Source organism: Arachis hypogaea, chromosome 10 (genome assembly GCF_003086295.3).
Source record: "Arachis hypogaea cultivar Tifrunner chromosome 10, arahy.Tifrunner.gnm2.J5K5, whole genome shotgun sequence".
NCBI classification, from domain to species: Eukaryota; Viridiplantae; Streptophyta; class Magnoliopsida; order Fabales; family Fabaceae; genus Arachis; species Arachis hypogaea.
This window is the reverse complement of record NC_092045.1, coordinates 26,403,517-26,426,203: the sequence shown is the minus strand read 5'-3', so window position 1 is coordinate 26,426,203 and position 22,687 is coordinate 26,403,517. Positions and strand designations below refer to the sequence as shown.

Here is a 22,687-nt window from a genome sequence, read left to right as displayed (position 1 = left end):
TGAAGACAATGCCACGCGTACGCGTACTCCACGCGCACGCGTGGATGTCCTTAAAAACTCATCGACGCGCAAGCGTCATGCACGCTAATGCGTGTATTAAAAATCTGCCAAATCGACGCGCACGCGTCAACCACGCGTACGCGTAGATACTCTCGTGCCCCAGGCACAAAGCTGGCACAGTTCTGGCACAACTCTCTGGAAAATGGCTGGGCATTGGGTGCAGCACTATCGGCGCGCCCGCGCACATCACGCGCACGCGTGGATGGCGTTTTCTGGAAGATCGGCGCATACGCGCCAAGTGCGCCCACGCGCAAGGGGTTATTCTGCTAAAAATTTTCTAAGTTAAAAACTGCAGAATTCACAAATTCAACCCCCAATCTTCCGACGGACATAACTTCCTCATTTTAAATCGTTTTTCACCCGTTCTTCGAACGGCATGGACATCCCGGATCCAATTTCATTTCTAAACAGATTTGGCACAAAGCAAAGATCCGTAGTCCAAGCTATGACCCGTCAAAGTATGCCCAAAAACCATGTTTTCATATAAAACCACAAAGTGCCATTTTCAAAACAAGCCATTTTCAACTCTTTTCAAAATCAACCAAAACATGCCAATTTCAACCCTTTTTGAAACCAATCAAAATATACCAAAATCAACATCAAGCCTCCTCAACTCATACATTAATACCTTGCCACAATTCACAAACCGCCATATAACCATCTTTACCTATTTCAAACGAATGGCTAAATTACAAACATATCAACATGCCATACATCCTTCCTCATCCAAATTTTCCAACAATATTATTTCCAATCAACCATCACTATACATAACCAATATCATACTCACTATCACGTGGTTTCACCCCCAAATCAACCTTAATCATTTCTCAAGCATATATCACAACATACATATCTCTCATGCATTATCATACCATCAAGGCATCAATAATCATACTCACATATATGACCACATAATATATCTCAACCAAAATCAAACATACCTCATCTATACAATTTCACCCAAAATTACCAATTTCCACACTTCAACTCCTCAAACCTCATTATCCAATAACCAACCCAATTGTTCATATATTCATTACATGAAATTCATCCAATCACTTGTGTCATCATACAAAGCACACATCAACTTACCTCCCTTACCTCTTTTCGGCCTCCGGCCCAAAATTTACGGCCTCCGGCCCAATTTCACAATTTAAATGCATAAACCACAAATTAATACTCATTACCCAATACATCAAATTTTCAATACACCAAGCATACAAGGCCACACAATTCTCAACCCAATCATCAATTCACATTACATACCAACTATGCATATTAGCATCAACCATTTACACAATCCAAACTTAATCCTAGGGGCATCTAGCCTAGGAATTCTCATCACACCACACGGTACTTAAATGAAACTTAAACCGTACCTCTTGTAGCCAAATCAATTGAGCCTCTTCTATGGAAGTCTCCACCAACCCTTAGCTCCAAGCCTCACCAAAGCTCCACAAGCAATACCAACCTCCCAATTGTGCATCAAAATCACCAAATACACTAACATAACCAATATCACATACATACATCAACCTAGGGCTCATAAGGATGATAAATCACAAGGGTTTGAGCACTTCTTACCACAGCCCATATGAAGTAGGGATAGAACCCACTTAGAATCCATGTTGGAGTATCTCTAAACACCCAAAATCATAAGATTTCAACACTAACTTCCCAAAAATGTGTAACAGTGGGGAAATTCGAAAACTGGGCAGAGATGAATGGAATACTCACCACAAAACTTAAATAGAAATGTAGAGGATGAGAAGAGCGACGCGTGGCCGCAAACGGCTCGTCAATCGGAGCTCCGTAGCTCAAGTTATGGTGGTTTGAAGATCAAAGAGAGTTAGGTTTTCTCTCTTCTCTTCTCTCTTCTCAAATCAGCGCCCCACACTACTCTTTTAGGGTAAAAATGAGCTGAAATGCTCATAACTAATGTTTATATATGTTGGGTCTTGGGCCCACTTAGGCTCAGTTCACTTATTTTTGTCCGTTGGCCCAATTTTGGGCCAAAACCTTTAAGATTAGCGCTTCAAACCGCACTTTAAATATTTCTACCTCCCCTAATCATAATTCCTCATTTCTTAATATTATTTACTCATAATCAAATTTCTCAGCTGCAGTACCAGACAGGTCTCAGCCGGTACTGCCGGTCAAAATTCCACTGCGCGCTTTTACACAGGAAACTATGTCTTCCGACTCAGAAAAACTCACTGAATCCAAATATCATATTTAAATCATCAAATTCCAATTGCAAAATCTTCCAACCCTATTCGCTCCTACTTAACTTATTATTTAATCAATTTCGGTTAGACCGGGTATTACATATCACATAGCATTAAATACATAGACTTATTCCAAAATTCTCAAAAACAATTCCTACCCCTCTAAAAATTGAAAGCAATAAACGACGAGGGAAAAATAAATTCTAAGAACTAAACTCATAAACATAATCTTCTGTGCTCCTGTAGCTCCGCACTAAACTTTTGCACTTGTAGCTGAAAGGGGTGGAAATAGGGGGTAAGAATTAGGAAGTTCTTATTAGGATCAAAGTTAAAAGTTAAGTTTGTTTCATTAAGTTCTCATTCAATAACAATAGTCAACAAAGTACAATCCAACTCAATAATTATAGAACATAGAATCCAATCACAAGCACACAGAATCATAGAAAATACAATCACAAACAAATATGTGCAAACAAGTATGATGCATGTTTATCCTATAGCTGATGATATTAATTGTCAGTTATATAGCCAACCCGACATGTCCTGGTAGCTAACCATGGACAGAAACACCCATTGCAGAGTAAGTGGGTTTGAGCTACAACCCCCTTACTACTATCTACTTAACCTAGAGCGAGTGGAAGAACCACTACAACCAGACTTGCTCTGGGTTAAGCGGGAAGTAGTAAGGGGTTGTAGCTCAAATTCACTTACTCTGCAATGGGTGTTTCTGTCCATGGTTAGATACCAAGACATATCGAGTTGGCTATATAATCGACAGATGATATCATTAGCCATAGGACAGACATGCATCATATACTTGTTTGCACATATTTGTTTGTGATTGTGTTTTCTATGATTGTGTGTGCTTCTAATGGATTCTATGTTCTGTAATTGTTGAGTTGGATTGTACTTTGTTGAATATTGTTATTGACTAAGAATTTAATGAAACAAACTTAACTTCTAACCCTGAACCTATTAAGAACTTCCTAGTTCTTACCCCCTATTTCCACCCCTTTCAGCTACATGTGCGAAGGTTTAATGTGCAGGTATAGAAGCACTGACGAATCCATATTTGGTGATATATTTTGGCTTTAATTTGATGGATTTCATCACATAAACCCTCATTTATTCATCCAAATAGCATGCTTTTGTGTTTTCTCTCTAAATTGAGCCTAATTGTGAAAACATGCTATTTTGTGCCTAATTTGATAATTTTATTCCACTTTCATTCTATTCGATGCCTGGATGGTTTTGATGAGTAATTTCAGGTATAATAACTTGGAATGCCTTGATGAGAATGGAGAAAAAGCATGCAATTAGGAGAAAACATGAAGAAAACAAAGGAGAAGCACACAGCCATGTGTGCGTACGCACACATCTGTGCGTACACACAGGTATCAGCGCGTGACCTCATTAAAAGTCATGTAGCTAGCAATTTTGGGGCTCTTTTGGCCCATTTCTGAAGGCTTGGATGCTGAAATCAAGTGCTATATGAAGGGAATTTCATGCCATATGAAGGGAGCCAACTTAGAATAGAAAAACACATAGTAGGAATAGGAGTAGTGTAGTATACAAAATTCTCTCTTAGAGTTTTAATTAGGTTTTCAATGTAGCATTTTATAGTTCAAGTTTTGATTTTGGATTCTAGCAATTTTTATTGTAAGTATTTCTTTAATTTCTCTTTTATTACATTACTTGTTCTACACTTGCTTCTACTTTAATTTCCTTTGTCAATATATACATAGTTTTGCAATTTTGAATTTCGAGTTGGTTAATTTGATGTTTGATGATTATTACATGTTTATTTGGGTTGCTTTTATTGATTTTGAGCATTTGTGGTTCATAGCTTTCATTAATTTACCAATTTTGCCATATTTTATGATTATACCCACTAGGTGTTTGATGAAATGCCAATTTTGATTATGGGATAATTTCCACCCCTTGGCTTGGAAAAATGAGTTTTTAGATTACCAGAGCCATAATGTCTAACATTTAGTGATAATTCTTGGGTTGTTAGTTGTTATTGTTTCCACTAACACTAGCTTTTTACCAATTAATTTGGTAAGTTAGCTAGGATTTGTGGATTAATGACAATTATGCTCACTTGACCTATCCTTTGATGTTAAGGGTTAACTTAGCGAGATTAATCCATCATAATTATCATAGTTGTGGTTATGGCAGGGAAGGGATTCCATAACTCATCCCAAGTCAAGGTTTCATTTATGTTTTGAACCATTTTTCATCACTTTATAGCATTACTTGTCTATATTACATACATAGTTCTTTTAATCCTTTATTAGTTTATTAATTGCAATTTTGTCTCGTTCTTTTATCTCTTTATTATTTGCTTTGATTATTGAAAACCCCTTTTGCTTTCCACAACCAAAATTGTGCGCTCTTAGGCATTAATTCCTATGGAAGATGACCCGAGCTTGAATTACTCTCGATTTATATTTTATTTGAGTTAAACTTTGATGTTTGGGATTTAATTTCCGGTTTGGACTATACTCACAACGGAACTATTTTATCTCATTTCTGAACCGGTGCAAATCTCAATCATCAAGGTTTTGGCACTGTTGTCGGGGAACTAGCGCCATGAGTGCCATAATTTTTGTTGTTCTTAATATGCGAATAGTGTGAATAGATACTTTTTGGTTGTTTGTTTGCTTTTATTGGTAATTAGGATTTTGTTTATTTGGTTAATTGATGTCTTTTGTTTTTGTTTTCTATTTTCTCTATGAGTTATCACCCTCTTGGTTTGGAGTTTGGTTGTGATCATTTTGTAGGGTTTGATAACTTCAATTTTGGATTGCATCATGGGATTAGAACACCAATCTTGAGAGGAGCAACCGCCTCCATACTACAACGAGCAAAACCCTCCCCAATATGCATACCCAACCCAAGGATATGGTGGATTTCATCATGATTACATACCTTCACCACCATATGCCTATGACCCCTACCCTCAACACAATCCTCAATCACCATATTTTCAAACACCACACCACTACCACCCACCTTCTTACATACCACCTCAAAACACTTACCAACATGAGTCACCTCCCACATATAGAATCTTTTTTCACCCAATGAACCTTCTCTCTTATCTAATTATGGAGTTCTCCAACCCTTGTTCCAAGAAGATTAAGACCTTCAAGTTTTTCTCCAAGAGCAAGAAGGATTCCGGAGGACACAAGGGCAAATCATGGCTACCATAGCCGAAGCGGTGAACCGCTTGGTTCTACTTCGCTCATCCGATCAAGGCACTCCTCTTGAAGAATGTGAAGAATCTACTAATGAGTATAGTGAAGAGGAGAACATGGAGCCACAAGGGAAAGAAGAAGGATTAGAGCATGACATACAACAAGAGGAAGAAAAGGAAGTATGTGAACCGGAGGAGAATAAGGAGGAATTGGGGGAGATTGATCAAGATGAGGATTCCATCATTGATGATTTTTTGTCCTCCTTGGTCAATCCCCTTAATGATCCTAATGGGCCTCTTCCCATTGAGTTTGAGAGAGATATGGAGGTAGACTTCTCACAACCTCCATGTTATGACTTGAGTGATGGGGAATAGAAAGTTGGTGAGGAAGCAATTCCATTCCAAGAACATATTGAGTGGGTGGCAATTTCATTTATGAACTTCATTGGCTCCATCAATATGCTATCTTGGAAATGGATTACCAACTCAAAGTCTTTCTTGGGTTGGTACATGGTAGAGAAAGGAGTGTTAGTTGCCAAGAGAATCCAAGGCTCTTCAAGAAAATCAATTCAAGCTTTGGGATTCAAGCATGGTGTGAAGCACAATTGGATGATTTTCAGAGAGTGTTGGAGTACTACAAGAGTAAATTAATAGCTTTTCCATGCTGCTTGAAGCATGAAGAGCAACAAGAAGGTGAGCAGATGCCTAGAATATGGGATCCCGGAAGACCTATGAATTGCAAGCTTGGTTGAAGATTTAAGGAGGAGTGAAAACACAAGCCACCCTAGCAAGAGTCTCTTCAACAAGTCCAACTTAAGGACTATAAACCAAAGTGCTAGGTGGGAGACACACCACCATGGTAACATTGTTCCAACCTTTCCTTCTTTATAGTCTTGTTTTATTGCATTTTTCTTCTTTTAGCTACCTTACATTAGTTTAATTTTGAGTTTAGATAGGTTGATGTTGGTTTGGATCATGATTTTATGATTTCTGAATGTTTGGGGTTGAATTTTGAATGATCTAAGGCTTGGTGCCCAAGAATTTGAAGAATTTTTTTTTGGAAAAACAGGGCATCGTGCATGCGCGCACACTTGTGCGTACGCCCACAACAACCAAATTTTGCGTCCTGTGCACCGCACTCCACTGTACGTATGCACACTAGCCTGCACAGCCCCTATTGGGAGTGCTCGCACACCTTTTGTGCTCGCATCTCCCTGTGTTTTGCGCCCTGTGCGTGCGCACCACTTTGTGCGTACGCATACAACCCCTCTCTTCGCACTCTCTGTGTGAGAGCACAGGCTTGTGCTTCCGCATGCCAACTTACACCCATTTTGGTGGGAGTGTTGGCACGGCCTGTGCGCATGAACCCCACTCCTTTTTGCAGCTGTGCGCGCGCACAGACACCTGTGCGCACGCACACATGCTCCTCAACCTAAACAAAAAAAGAGTCTTCTGTGCATGCTCACACCCTTGTGCGTACGCACACTTCTCAATCCCCTCTCTGTTTAGAGCATTCGCACGACCTGGTGCGAATGCACACCTCCCATGTTTCACCTTGTGTGTGTGCATGAATGCTTGTGTGTACGCACAAATACTGTTTTGGGCAAAATTTTCATTGCACATTGAATTAAGCCCTAATGCACTTTCACCCCCTCCATCCCTTCCTTATCTTGCTTTTTCCCATATTTTTGTACTTGTTTTACTTAGTTTTCTTTGCATTTCATTTTTCATTTTAGTAATTATTTTAGTTTTCTTTAGTTGTTTTCAATTAAATAAGTTGCAAGTGTTTGCTTGTTGTTTGATTGGGTTGCTTCTTGCTAGAATTTTACACTAATGCACTTATACTTTGCCTTAATTTACTAGTACCTAGTGGGTTTGATAACTCATGTTTTGATTGTACCACTAGGACAAATTATGTAAGTGCATTGAATTAAGTAATTTGAGTTGAGATTACTTATTCATCATGATCTTGATATTAAATTCATCACATGACTGGTACTTGTTCCTTGTTAATGCTTTGCGTTTGTTTGAGTGTCTCAACTTGATTCTTATCAAGTTTTTCACTTTTTGTAACAAGTATCTTTACCATGTGATCTTTCATTATGTTTCATGATGAATAAGGAGTTTTCTTTTCATTATTGGAGTGGTTATTGTTTATTGTACTTCCATATCAATCTTGCGCTTTCACTTGCACAACTTCAATATCTGATATCTCAATTACTCAATTCACTTTTGTGGTCACCTAAGATTGCTTGTGCCTTAAGTTTTGCTTATTATTTCTTTGCAACCTAGGCCACCCAATTGAGGAACATATGTCTTTTTTTTTTGCTTGTGTGGTTTTTAATTCTACCCAGCTAATGTGTGTGTTCTAAACCGTGCACACTTAGAATATACACATTGTCTTTTATCACACCACACCCATCTTAATCTTCCTCAATTCCTGTTTATTTGGTTATACAGCAACCCAGAGCCCCGGTGCCCACCAGCTGAAGGTGGAACCTTACATTTTTTCATCCCCGGATGGAGTGCATGCACGGAGGACTGTGTAACGTTTAAATGTGGGGAAGGATCCGTAATTTTCGAGGCGTAAATTTCTCTTTCCAAACATTTTGCACTATTTTCTAGTTTTTAGCAGTTATGTTTTTGTGAATATGTGTTTAGTATTTTATTGCATTGCATTTTGCTTATATGAAAAATTAGTTTTCTTATAGTTTTATTTGCATGTTGCATGATAGAGTAAATAAGTTGGGTAAAACAACAAGAAATTTTCATGAAATCTTTCTTAGGTCATGCCATTGATTGAATTGAAAAATTGTTTTTCAACTTGCTTGAAGCATCCTTTTTCATAGAACATAGAAAAAGAACTAGAACAACATACCTTGTGAGATTTGAGCTCTAATAGATAGTTGCATATTCTCAACCATAAAGTTTGTTCTTGTGTGATTATATTCTTTTTTTATTGTGATCTTAGATTTGCATGAATCTTTATGTCCTGTATTTAGTGTTTGGATGCATTTAGTATGATTGAGGCTATTTTTTATATTAAACTCACTAACCTATATGGCCAACACTTGTATTCACCTTTGTAACCCTTTTTGAGCCTTTAAATCCCCTTTTGTTCTTATTCTAAGTACATTATTCTCCCTAAAGTGAAAAACTATTGATGTCCTTGAATTACTCTTTGATTAGCTTGGGTGGAGTAGTGTGTGTTACTCAAGTGTGGGGGAAGATGATTGGGAAATATTGGTGATGAAGTTACATGGGGTATTGATTGAAAAAAATTGGAAAATGGGAAGTCACTCATGCATTCATTGTTTAAGACATATGCATCTCTTGTTGCTGACAAAAATAAGAAAATTTTAATCTTGCAAAAAAAAATCTTGTACATAATAGCATCTGAAATAAAAAGATTAATAAAAAGATGCATATGATTATGTTCTGGAAAATAAAAATGCATGAGTAAATGAAAAAAAGGAGGTGAATGGGTAGTTAGGTTGTTTTGTCATGAATAATTTGGATGGTATAGGATTAGGTGGACACTTGAGCTAATCAAAGATCTAATTCTCTAAGTCCACTTACCCATATTTATCCTACCTTAACCATAGCCCCATTACAACCTTCTAAAGACCGCATGATATTTGTTTTCATGCATCAAATAGTAGTTGATTGTTAGATGACTTGTAAATCTTTGAAAAATATGATTAAAGGAGAATTGAGCAATTAAGCCCTAAACACTGAGTGAATAGAGTGAATACACATCCGGTGAGGGGTTCGATTGCTCAATTCTATGTTCTTATCCCTTATATTGTATCTTCTTGCAAGTTGATTGCTTGTTAGTTTTGAAAATCTCAATTCAATTCTTTGGACATTAGTCACATTGCTATACTTTCTTACCTTAGCCCCAAGGTTTTATTTTGGATTGATTGGAATTTTCTTGTTTGTTTATGCCAAACTCCATAGGAACCATAGTATTGATGTAGATAGATATCATTTTTTATAGTTGCATGCACATAGGTAGTTGCATTGAATAAGTTGCTTACCCTTTTACCCTTCTCCTTTGATTGTGACTAGCATGAGGATATGCTATTGTTTAAGTGTGGGAGAATTAATGAATCCATATTTGGTGATATATTTTGGCTTTAATTTGATGGATTTCATCACATAAACCCACATTTATTCATTCAAATAGCATGCTTTTGCATTTTCTCTCTAAATTGGGCCTAATTGTGAAAACATGCTATTTTGTGCTTAATTTGATCAATTTTATTCTACTTTCATTCTATTCGATGCCTGGATGGTTTTGATGAGTAATTTCAGGTATAATAGATTGGAATGGCTTGATGAGAATGGAGAAAAAGCATGCAATTGGGAGAAAATATGAAGAAAATAAAGGAGAAGTACACAGCCATGTGTGCGTACGCACAACTATCTGTGCGTACGCATAAGAGAAAATTTCAGCATGTGTGCGTACGCACAGGTACCAGTGCGTGACCTCATTAAAAAGTCACGTGGCTCACAATTTTGGGACTATTTTGGCCCATTTCTGAAGGCTTGAATGCTGAAATCAAGTGCAATATGAAGGGAACTTCAGGCCATATGAAAGGAGCTAACTTAGAATAGGAAAACACATAGTAGAAGTAGGAGTAGTGTAGTATACAAAATTATCTCTTAGGGTTTTATTTAGGTTTTCAATGTAGCATTTTATAGTTCAAGTTTTGATTTTGGATTCTAGCAATTTTTATTGTAAGTATTTCTTTAATTTCTCTTTTATTACACTACTTGTTCTACACTTTCTTCTACTTTAATTTCCTTTGTCAATATATACATAGTTTTGTAATTTTGAATTTTGAGTTGGTTAATTTGATGTTTGATGATTATTACATGTTTGTTTGAGTTGTTTTTATTGATTTTGAGCATTTGCGGTTCATAACTTTCATTAATTTACCAATTTTGCCATGTTTTATGATTATGCCCACTAAGTGTTTGATGAAATGCCAATTTTGATTATGGGATAATTTTCACACCTTGGCTTGAGAAAAATGAGTTTGATTACTAGAGCCATAATGTCCAATATTTAGTGATAATTCTTGGGTTGTTAGTTGTTATTATTTTTACTAACGCTAGCTTTTTACCAATTAATTTGGTAAGTTAGCTAGGATTTTTGGATTAATGACAATTATGCTCACTTGACCTATCCTTTGATGTTAAGGGTTAACATAGCGAGATTAATCCATCATAATTATCATAGTTGTGGTTATGGTAAGGAAGGAATTTCATAACTCATCCCAAGTCAAGGTTTCATTTATGTTTTGAACCATTTTTCCATCACTTTATAACATTACTTGTCTATATTACATATATAGTTCTTTTATTCCTTTATTAGTTTATTAATTGCAATTTTGCCTCGTTCTTTTATCTCTTTATTATTTGCTTTCATTATTGAAAACCCCCTTTGCATTCCACAACAAAAATTGTGCGCTCTTAGGCATTAGTTCCTAGGGAAGACGACTCGAGGTTGAATTACTATCGATTTATATTTGATTTGAGTTAAACTTTGATGTTTGGGATTTAATTGCCGGTTTAGACTATACTCACAACGGAACTATTTTATCTAATTTCCAAATCTGTGCAAATCTCAATCATCAAGTACAGAAGATTATGTTTATGAGTTAGGTTCTATGAATTTATTTTTTCCTCATCCTTTATTGCTTTCAGGTTTTAGAGGGGCAGGATTTGTTTTTGAAAATCTTGAAATAAGTCTATGTATTTAATGCTATGTGAATATATATATATATATATATATATATATATATATATATTTTCAGAAGATCCAGAAAAGGTTTTCAAAACCAAAAAAATGAAAAAGGTTTTCAAAAGAATTTCCAAAAGTATCCTCACAAAAACCCCATTATTTGTTATACATGTAAAAAACCTGGACATATTAGCAAATATTGTCGACTAAAAGGAAAGATTAATAATCTGAACCTGGATCCTCAGATTGAGGAACAGATTAATAATCTTATGATCGATAGTTCAGATGATAACTCTGGACTAGAATCTTCGGATGATAATATCAACAACATCCAAGTTAATGATATTGAGTCATCCTCAGATTCAGATGTCAAACAAATTAACGTTTTATCCAAAGATCAAGATCTTTTATTTGATGCTATCGAGGCTATTGAGAATCCAGAACAAAAGAAAGACTTCCTTTTGAAATTGAAAAGATCTTTGCAAAAGGAAAAAAGACCCAAAATTTTGGTCCTTAGCAACAAATATGATGTCAAACCTATTTTTAAAAAATTAGAAAAACAAGTTATTTGTCCCGTAACCATTCAGGACCTCCAAGCTGAGGTTAAAAATCTTAAGAGAGAAATCCAGGAAATCAAAAGAAATCAAGACAATCATCATCTCGTTCTCTCGCAATTAATACAAGAGGAAGAATCTGATGATGAAGAACTTGGTTCTCTTTTAAACCAAACTGAGTGCTCTAAGGAACAAGAAAATAAGACCTCTAACGACAATGAGGTAAGAAATTTTGAGAATAACAAATGTGTTCTCTTTCATGAAACATCGCGTTAATGTCCGAATTGTTGTTAAAGATTTTGTTTTCGACACCATAGCACTCTTTGACTCAGGTGCATATTCAAACTGTATTAAGGAAGGTCTGATCCCTACAAAATATTTCGAAAAAAAACCACTGAACGTCTTAGCTCAATAATGGGCGAAAGGCTAAGTATCAATTTTAAAATAACCAATGTCTTTATTGAAAAGGAAAACATCAGAATCCCCACCAATTTCATTATAGAAAAAAATATAAAAAATGATGTAGTTTTGGAGACACCTTTCATAAATCTTTTGTTTCTGTATCTAGCATATTTTCCTGGACTTACCTCTTTTGTGGGAGGACAGGTAACTTTCTTTGAGTTCTTAGACTCGCCAAAACAAAGGTCTATAAACCTAATTGAATCCAAAACCAAACAGATTTATTTTTTAAAAGAAGAAATCTCTTTCAAAACCCTTGAATCACAACTTACTCAACCAAAGAATCAAGAAAAAATAAAAAATCTTTCAAATCAAAGTGAAAAGTCTATTTATTCTGATTTGCCTCATGCCTTCTGGGATAGGAAAAAACATATTGTTGATCTTCTCTATGAAAAAGATTTCAAAGAATCGAAAATCCCTACAAAAGCCCGCCCCATTCAAATGAATGAGCAGCTTTTACAGCATTGTCAAAATGAAATTAAAGATCTTTTGGATAAAGGGTTAATTCATCCTAGCAAGAGTCCTTGGTCTTGCTCTGCTTTTTATGTTAATAAACAAGCTGAGATAGATCGAGGAACTCCCAGGCTTGTCATCAATTACAAACCTTTGAATAAAGCTTTACAATGGATTCGTTACCACATCCCAAACAAAAAGGATTTGCTTAATAGGTTAAACTCAGCAAACATTTTTTCAAAATTTGATATGAAGTCCGGTTTTTGGCAAATCCAAATCACTGAATCAGACTGTTATAAAACGACATTTACAGTTCCATTTGGGCAATATGAATGGAATGTAATGCCTTTTGGTCTGAAAAATGCCCCTTCCGAATTTCAGAAAATCATGAACGATATTTTCAATCCATACTCAAACTTTGCAATCGTTTATATTGATGATGTTTTAATTTTATCCCAAAATCTGAATGATCATTTCAAACATGTTAAAACTTTTATGTACATTATCCAAAAAAACGGACTTGCTGTTTCCAAATCAAAAATTATTCTTTTTCACACAAAAATCCGCTTTCTTGGTCATATGATTTTCCAAGGAACAATAACTCCTATTGAAAGATCAATTTTGTTTGCAGAAAAGTTTCCAGATTATATCCTTGATAAACCTCAGCTCCAGAGGTTCCTAGGATGTCTCAATTATGTTTCAGATTTCATCCCGAATCTTAACAATCTCATTAAGCCCCTCCATGATAGGCTTAAGAAGAATCCTCCACCTTGGACGAACCAACATTCTGATATTATCAGATTTCTTACAACCAAAGTCCGCAATCTTCCTTGTCTATACCTACCTGTTCCTCATGCATTCAAAATAGTGAAAACTTATGCATCAGATTTAAGATACGGTGGTATCTTAAAACAAAAATTGCATGATAAAGAATGTATGATTTCATTCACATCAAAACATTGAAATACTACTCAACAAAAATATTCCACTATCAAAAAAGAAATTTTAGCCATTGTCTTATGCATCACAAAATTTCAATATGACTTACTCAATCAAAAATTTTTAGTCCGAGTTAACTGTAAATCAGCTAAAGATGTTTTACAAAATGATGTTAAAAATCTTGCATCAAAACAAGTTTTTGCCAGATGGCAAGCTATATTAAGCATTTTTTATTTTGATATTGAGCACATCAAGGGCAACTCAAACTCTCTCCCTGACTTTCTCACACGTGAATATTTGCAGGGAAAGCAAAGAATCGATGCCTAAAAAGGTAACTTTAGCCTCAGCAAGAGGCAGAGGCGTTCACCTAGCCCTATCCGGGCCAATCAGAAGATCTGGGTCTAACACCCCAACAGGGTCATCTACCCAATAGCCTACTCAACAATCTGGGTCATCTACCCAACAAACCACTCAACAATCCACTGAACCCACAAACAACCAATCCAAACAAACTAAGGCAGACTATGCCTTCCCAATTGATACCCTCCAGACCTTACAAGACCAGGGTCTCACTAAACTCAACAAAAAGTCTTGGGCTGACATTTGCAACGTGTCAAATGAAGAAATTGACTTAGCTGAATTGATATCCCAAATGGCCAATCATAAAACAGTCATACAAATACCAAAAGAAAAGGCTATTGTCTAGACACCCCAAACATCATCAACCTCTACCAAAACATAAAAAGCCCAAACGAATTACATGTCTACAAACAAAACCTCAAACATTATCCATATGGAACCTGAATTCTGGGATAGCTCGCCAAACAAAGTCATCCCAAAGATTTTTCCTACTGGGTTCCACTTCAAGCCTTTAGCACCCAACAAAACCCGCCAATTTTATGAATTCATCTTAATAGATACTGATTCAGTATCTATTAAACATTAAAAGGATAAAAACAATCCTAAATTTATAACCCATTCAACTATCCAAATCCTTAGAATTTTATCCCCAAAACAATTTGGGAATAACCTAAACAAACTTCAAAATTTTTCTCAAAATTATGACCCAATAGGTTTTAATTATTGGGACTACATGGAAGCCTGGACTAAAGTATTTTGGTTTCAAAATACTCAGTACAGACATTCATGGTTAATCTATTTTAAGAGAAAAACCAATTATATTTTTCCAAATTAGTTCTACCAATGGTGGGACTTCTTTGGGCCAATCCCAGAAATTCTACCCTCACCAACAGATGAAGGGTATAAACTTTTTCAATCAAAATTTAACAGTCAGGAATCATGCATTCCTGTAATGTTAAAATTTTTCTCAAACTTTTCACTAGCATGGGTATTTTCCTGGCAATACAAATATACAAAATCAGACCACTGCAAATCACTTCTAACCCTACAAAGGCATGGTTATGTGAAATGGTGGTCTCAATTTGACTCATCAACGGCCTATCCAGATAAGGTCAGAGAATGGTTCAAAAACAGTCCACACAGTCAGAAGATTTTAGATCCGAAAATGACTTCATTTCTCAATCAGAAAGCTCAAATAGCTGCAGCCCTTGCAGGAGCTCAATCAAAAGAATCCTTGGCAAAACACCTTCAGCAAATCATGCAGATGATCAAAGAAGATGAAAAACACAAAGAAAATCCTACTTTATCAGCAGAATCCTCAAGCGGTTATAATCAAAATGAAGATGACTGCTTTGGAATTAACCTCGGAAAGGATTAGCCTTTAATCTCAAAATTTATGTAATCACTTAATTCAAATTTATATCAACCTGTACTATAGAAATATTACCGGTCATCTTCACCTGTACTGTAGAAACAGTATTATCTTCAATTATAAAAGGAGGCCTTGTTCTCATTGTAAGGCACCCTTTAGTTTACAAACACATAGAGAGAAGTTAGTGAGAGAAGCTCTGAGAGTTCCCTTGTAAGCTCTCCAGCTCTTCTTATTCCTTCTTCTTTCTTTTCCAATCATTCAATAAAACTTTAGTTCTTCATTTTCGTGTTTTCATATTTACTTTTCTGTATCTGCATATGTGTGCGGACTACCGCCACATCTAACCTCATACCTAACCTGCATATGCGTGTGGACTACCGCCGCATCTAACCTCATATTTATTTCCTTGTTGTTCTTGCATCTGCATCCATTAATCTGATCTCTTCCATCCCTTCTTCCCCTTTCCCTCCTTGATCCACTCTCGGGACATCTGGTATCAGAGCCTGATAGGGAAGTAGGAATATAAATATTATCATTAAAGTATCTCTGAGGTTCATGGATCTGGGAATGTACTGTTTTGGTTTTTATTACTATTCATGTTCTTCTTATTTACTGTTCATGTTCTTAATTTTGTACATAAGAAACAATACTTTAAATCTGGAAGTATAGGCTGTTTAATCTTATCACTTAAAAGGGCTGTAGCAGTAAGACCCTAGAGTTCAGGCAGTAAGGCTAATTTATCGATGTCCTTGAAAGTGATAAGATCCAAACGTAAGAACTCCTGGTGGCTATGGATTTAAAGGAAAAAAAAGAGTTAAAAACCCAAATTCAAAAATTTGAGTGATAGTTTAGTGATAATATATATGTTCTCTCTGAACCAAAGGAGGGCTATGATATCAGATCTTGTGTTACTATGTCTAAACTCTTCCGCTCTCTCTTTAGATGCCTTTCCTTTTCTTCACCATCTTTATCCTCCTCTCCTATACATTCTTCTTCCAATCCCCTTACCGAGAAAGTTGCTCGTCCTGAGGAACTTTCTCCCAAACACAACATCTTTGAAGAAGAAGTTTGCTTCGAAGATATCAATCAAGCTATTGACAATTGGGAAATACCCAAAATCCCACAAGATGAGTTATATGTCCCTGATGACAACAAAACAAAATCAGACTATATCATCAAAACCGCTGAAAACAACATTCCTCTAGGACCAGATTCCAGTGAGGAATTCCATCTTCTAACTAAACAATCTCTTAGAGAACATGGCCGTCACTACAGATATCTTCACATAAGATGTGTCCAAGTTGCTGTCAAACCTCTCATCCGAGAAGGTTTGAATGCCTCTATCCTCATGTGTCTTAGAGATATTAGACACAGTGACTTCCAAGATTCCTTAATCGAAACAGTTGAAACAAGTCTAGGACACGATCCGGTTTACTTCAATTGTTTTCCGAACAAAATGGTCAGTTTATTAGACCTTAACATTCTTGACTCTCTTTTCCTAAACATCTGAATTCATGGTCTCAACATGAAAGAAGGATCCATTCCAGCCGCTTTAATCTATAGGATTCAATACAAGGTCATGAACACTTGTAACTCTAGAGTCCTTCTTAAGTCCCAAGATCGTGAAACCACTTTGTTTGTCACAGACATGACAAAGGCCAACGTCATGATCCCAAGGCTCATAAGGTGGGATGAAATTGACCTCCCCTAGTCATGGTCAATTGATCGAACCATTCCAATGCAACCTAGACAAGCACCTCTTTTACGAGAAGTAAAACAGGATGAATCAGGGAAAGTAGAGATTTTCTTCGACAGACGAAACTCTTTTTTCTCTAGATCTGAAGCAGGAACATCTAATGATTTTGCTTCAGCAAGAAGATCTTTTTCAGTGACATCCCAATCTCAATTTTTAAAAATTTCGAGACCAGCAAATTCTGAAGTGCATATTTCCGGTTTACAAAATAACTCAAACATTTCTCAAGCAGTTTACCAAGAAGATGATGATGATGTGGAAGTTGAAGTTGAATCTTCTCATCAATCTCATCAATCTCTAACATACTCTTCTTTGAATGATAAATGAATAGCACAGAATTTGTTATAAACAGAGAAACCTTACATAAAAACCTTAACTCTGAAGAGTATGACCTCCAAAGAGAATGGTATTTACGTACTTACACAGCTGCTCAAATCTCATCATTCAAAGAAAAGTACTATAATTTTTTAAATGAAGTTAGAATGCATATTCCTTTTTTTGAATGGTTTCATGCTTATTCCATCAAAAACAACATTGATTATCCCTTCAAAACCAAACAAACTTCGTTTTCAGCAAATGTTATTTCAACTTGGAAAGTCAAATATGGGAACTTAGTCAAATCTGAGTTTCCTCCAAAAGGAGCTTTTATTATTTCAAATACGGAAGGACATAATCCTGTTATGGCCTCTCCCTTTAAAACAAAGAATGTGGATGAAGCTGTCGCCCCTAAAGATATTAAAAATCTCATTGAGCAATCAAATTATACCAACAGATTTTTACAATGCTTGGATGACAACCTTTCATCTTCAGGATCTACTTTCTCTTTGAAAAATGTTTCTGAAGCCTCTACCTCTAAAAGTATTGAGAAACACCTTTTTAAACCTTTCAAAATGAGTAGCAAGGCAAAGCAAAGTCTTAAAACCTCCATTCTAAAACAACAATCTGGTTATTCGGAAGTTATTCAAAAGATGACTACCTTTTAAATCGTTTTACCACTGTTCCTGAAACTTCAACAAACTTTGGTGAATCTACTTCTCCTATTCAAACACGCTCATCTAAAGCCATTAATGTCCTCAGCCATGAGTCCAATGAATCTTGCTCCGAGCAAAGTAATGATTCTAGCAAATCATCCCTCAAGGTCAGCCCTATTATGACCAACTCTCTAACCAAGTGGAAGGGTTTAACCAAACCCTCTGTATATGGTTATAATCGAATATCCGCTCCAGATCTAGCTCTCGAAGAAAGAGAACTAGGTTTTGTCAGCTTCAATGCCAATAATGTCTATGAATGGAACATAGACGGCAAAACAAAATATAATATCATGAGTATGCTTCAGCATATGACAATGGTAGGCACATGATGAGCGGATAATTTATACGCTTTTTGGCATTGTTTTTAGTATGTTTTTAGTATGTTTTAGTTAGTTTTTATTATATTTTTTATTAGTTTTTAGTTAAAATTCACTTTTCTAGACTTTACTATGAGTTTGTGTCTTTTTCTGTGATTTCAGATATTTTCTGGCTGAAATTGAGGGACCTGAGCAAAAATCTGATTCAGAGGCTGAAAAGGACTGCAGATGCTGTTGGATTCTGACCTCCCTGCACTCGAAGTGGATTTTCTGGAGCTACATAAGTCCAATTGGCGCGCTCTTAACTGCGTTAGAAAGTAGACATCCTGGGCTTTCCAGCAATGTATAATAGTTTATACTTTGCCCGAGATTTGATGGCCTAAACAGGCGTTCTAAGTCAGCTCAAGAATTCTGGCGTAAAACGCCGGAACTGGCACAAGAATGGGAGTTAAACGCCCAAACTGGCACAAAAGCTGGCGTTTAACTCCAAGAAGAGTCTCTACACGAAAATGCTTCAATGCTCAGCCCAAGCACACACCAAGTGGGCCCCGAAGTGGATTTTTATGTCATTTACTCATTTCTGTAAACCCTAGCTACTAGTTCTCTATAAGTAGGACCTTTTGCTATTGTATTTCAATCTATTGATCACTTTAGATCTTAGGATCATCTTTTGATCATGCTTTTATGATTGAACCCTCTATGGGAGGCTGGCCATTCGGTCATGCCTAGACCTTGTTCTTATGTATTTTCAATGGTGGAGTTTCTACACACCATAGATTAAGGTGTGGAGCTCTGCTGTACCTCGAGTATTAATGCAATTACTATTGTCCTTCTATTCAATTCAGCTTATTCTTGTTCTAAGATATCACTTGTTCCTCAACTTGATGAATGTGATGATCCATGACACTCATCATCATTCTCACCTATGAACGTGTGCCTGACAACCACCTCCGTTCTACCTTAGATTGAGTGGATATCTCTTGGATTTCTTAACCGGAATCTTCGTGGTATAAGCTAGAATTGATGGCGGCATTCAAGAGAATCCGGAAGGTCTAAACCTTGTCTGTGGTATTCTGAGTAGGATTCAAGGATTGAATGACTGTGACGAGCTTCAAACTTGCGATTGTGGGGCGTTAGTGACAGACGCAAAAGAATCACTAGATTCTATTCCGACATGATCGAGAACCGACAGCTGAATAGCCGTGCTGTGACAGAGCGCGTTGAACATTTTCACTGAGAGGACGGGACTGTAGCCATTGACAACGGTGATGCCCAACATACAGCTTGCCATGGAAAGGAGTAAGAAGGAATGGATGAAGACAATAGGAAAGCAGAGAGACGGAAGGGACAAAGCATCTCCATACGCTTATCTGAAATTCTCACCAATGAATTGCATAAGTCTCTCTATCTTTATTTTATGCTTTATTCATAAATCATTCATAACCATTTGAATATGCCTGACTGAGATTTATAAGATGACCATAGCTTGCTTCATACCAACAATCTCCGTGGGATCGACCCTTACTCACGTAAGGTTTATTACTTGGACGACCCAGTGAACTTGCTGGTTAGTTGTGCGAAGTTATGATAAAGAGTTGAGATTGTAATTGAGCGTACCATGTTGATGGCGCCATTGATGATCACAATTTCGTGCACCAAGTTTTTGGCGCCGTTGCCGGGGATTGTTTGAGTTTGGACAACTGGTGGTTCATCTTGTTGCTTAGATTAGGTATTTTTCAGAATTTTTAAGAATGAATTCTAGTGTTTCAAGGTCATGTTCTTATCATCATCAAAGCTGATTGATCTTCATCAATTTAGCTCTTGAATGCAATGACCTGCTGAAGCTTGGCTAGCCATGTCTAATTCCTTTAGACTAAAGCTTTAGACTAACATTGCATGATTCTTGGAATTCTTATTAAAAATTTTGAATTTCTTTATTTTCTTCTCCATATAATTTTCGAAAAAAAAACCAAAAAAAATTTACAAAATCATAAAAACCAAAAATATTTCTTATTTGAGTCTAGTGTCTCATTTTAAGTTTGGTGTCAATTGCATGTTTCTGTTCCTCTTGCATTTATCATGTGTCTTCATTGATCTTCAAGTTGTTCTTGATGATTTACTTGCTCTGATCTTTAAATTCTCTTGTTTTGTGTGTTTTGTTGTTTCTCATATGCATTCTCAATTTGTTAGTGTCAGTAGTATACAAACTTTTAAGTTTGGTGTCTTGCATGCATTGTTTATTTGATTTTAGTTGCATTTTGATTTTTCCTCATCATTAAAAATCCAAAAAATTTTTAATTTGTGTCTTTTCAAGTCAATAATACAGAGAATTGAAGATTCAGAATATACAGCAGAGGAATTACACAGAAAAAGCTAGGCGTTCAAAACGCCCAGTGAGGAAGGAAAACTGGCGTTTAAACGCCAGCCAGGACACCTGGCTGGGCGTTTAACGCCCAAAAGGGTAGAGTTTTGGGCGTTAAACGCCAGAATGGATACCATTCTGGGTGTTTAACGCCAGGATGGCACAAGAGGGAAGATTTTGTTTTCAATTCAAATTTTTTTCAAGTTTCCATAATTTTTCAAAATCAAATCTTTTTCAAATCATATCTTTTCAATCATATATTTTCAAAATCAATTTCTTTCCAATTTCAAAAATACTTGCTAACAATTAATGATTTGATTCAACATTTCAAGTATGTTGCCTTATCTGTTGAGAAAGGTTTAATGTTCGAATCATATCTTTTCTTGTTAGCCAAGTCATTGATTTTAAAAATCAAATCTTTTTAAATTGTTTTTCCAAATCATATCTTTTCAATCATATCTTTTTAATCACATCTTTTTCAAAATAAGTTTTCAATCATATCTTTTTGATTTCTAATTTCAAAATCTTTTTCAAAAATCATTTTATCTCTTTCCCAATCATATTTTTCGAAAATCATTCTTCAATTTTTCAAAATGTTTTTAAAATCTTTTTAATTTATTTTCGAAAATTTCTTCCCCTCTTCTCACATCCTTCTATTTATGGAGTACCATGTGCAATTCGAACTCTATCTTTCTAAGTTCAAATTCTTCTACCTCTTCCTTCTATTTTTCTTTTCCTCTGACACCTCAAGGAATCTCTATACTGTGACATAGAGGATTTCATATTTTCTTGTTCTCTTCTCTTTCATATGAACAGGAGCAAAGACAAAGCCATTCTTGTTGAGGCTGACCCTGAACCTGAAAGGACCTTGAAGCGAAAACTAAGAGAAGCTAAAGCGCAACTCTCTGTAGAGGACCTGACAGAATTCTTCAAAGAAGAAGACATGGCAGCCAAAAACAACAACAATGCCAACAATGCAAGGAAGATGCTGAGTGACTTTACTGCACCTACTCCCGACTTCTATGGGGGAAGCATCTCTATCCCTGCCATTGGAACAAACAACTTTGAGCTTAAGCCTCAATTAGTTTCTCTAATGCAACAGAATTGCAAGTTCCATGGACTTCCATTGGAAGATCCTCATCAGTTTTTAGCTGAATTCTTGCAAATCTGTGACACTGTCAAGACCAATGGGGTTGACCCTGAGGTCTACAGACTTATGCTATTCCCTTTTGCTGTAAGAGACAGAGCTAGAATATGGTTGGACTCACAACCTATAGAAAGCCTGAACTCTTGGGAAAAGCTAGTCAATGCCTTCTTGGCAAAGTTCTTTCCACCTCAAAAATTGAGTAAGCTTAGAATGGAAGTCCAAATCTTCAGACAGAAGGAAGGTGAATCCCTCTATGAAGCTTAGGAAAGATACAAACAATTGATCAGAAAGTGTCCCTCTAACATGCTTTCTGAATGGAACATCATAGGTATCTTCTATGATGGTCTGTCTGAACTGTCCAAGATGTCATTGGATAGCTCTGCTGGAGGATCTCTTCATCTGAAGAAAACGCCTGCAGAAGCTCAAGAACTCATTGAAATGGTTGCAAATAACCAATTCATGTACACTTCTGAAAGGAATCCTGTGAACAATGGGACGAATCAGAAGGAAGGAGTTCTTGAGATTGATACTCTGAATGCCATATTGGCTCAGAACAAATTATTGACTCAGCAAGTCAATATGATTTCTCAAAGTCTGTCTAGAATGCAAGCTGCACCACGCAGTACTAAGGATGCTTCATCTGAAGAAGAAGCTTATGATCCTGAGAATCCTTCAATGGAAGAGGTGAATTACAT

At 36.3% G+C, this 22,687-nt stretch overlaps 1 non-coding gene across 1 annotated transcript; it reads right to left on the bottom strand.

Moving 5' to 3' along the window:
- Window positions 1-22,193: 22,193 nt before the first annotated feature.
- LOC112718517 (small nucleolar RNA R71) lies at window positions 22,194-22,301 on the bottom strand. Its single transcript, XR_003160854.1, has one exon. It is a non-coding gene; the product is annotated as a small nucleolar RNA R71 (small nucleolar RNA).
- Between the last annotated feature and the right edge of the window lie 386 nt (window positions 22,302-22,687).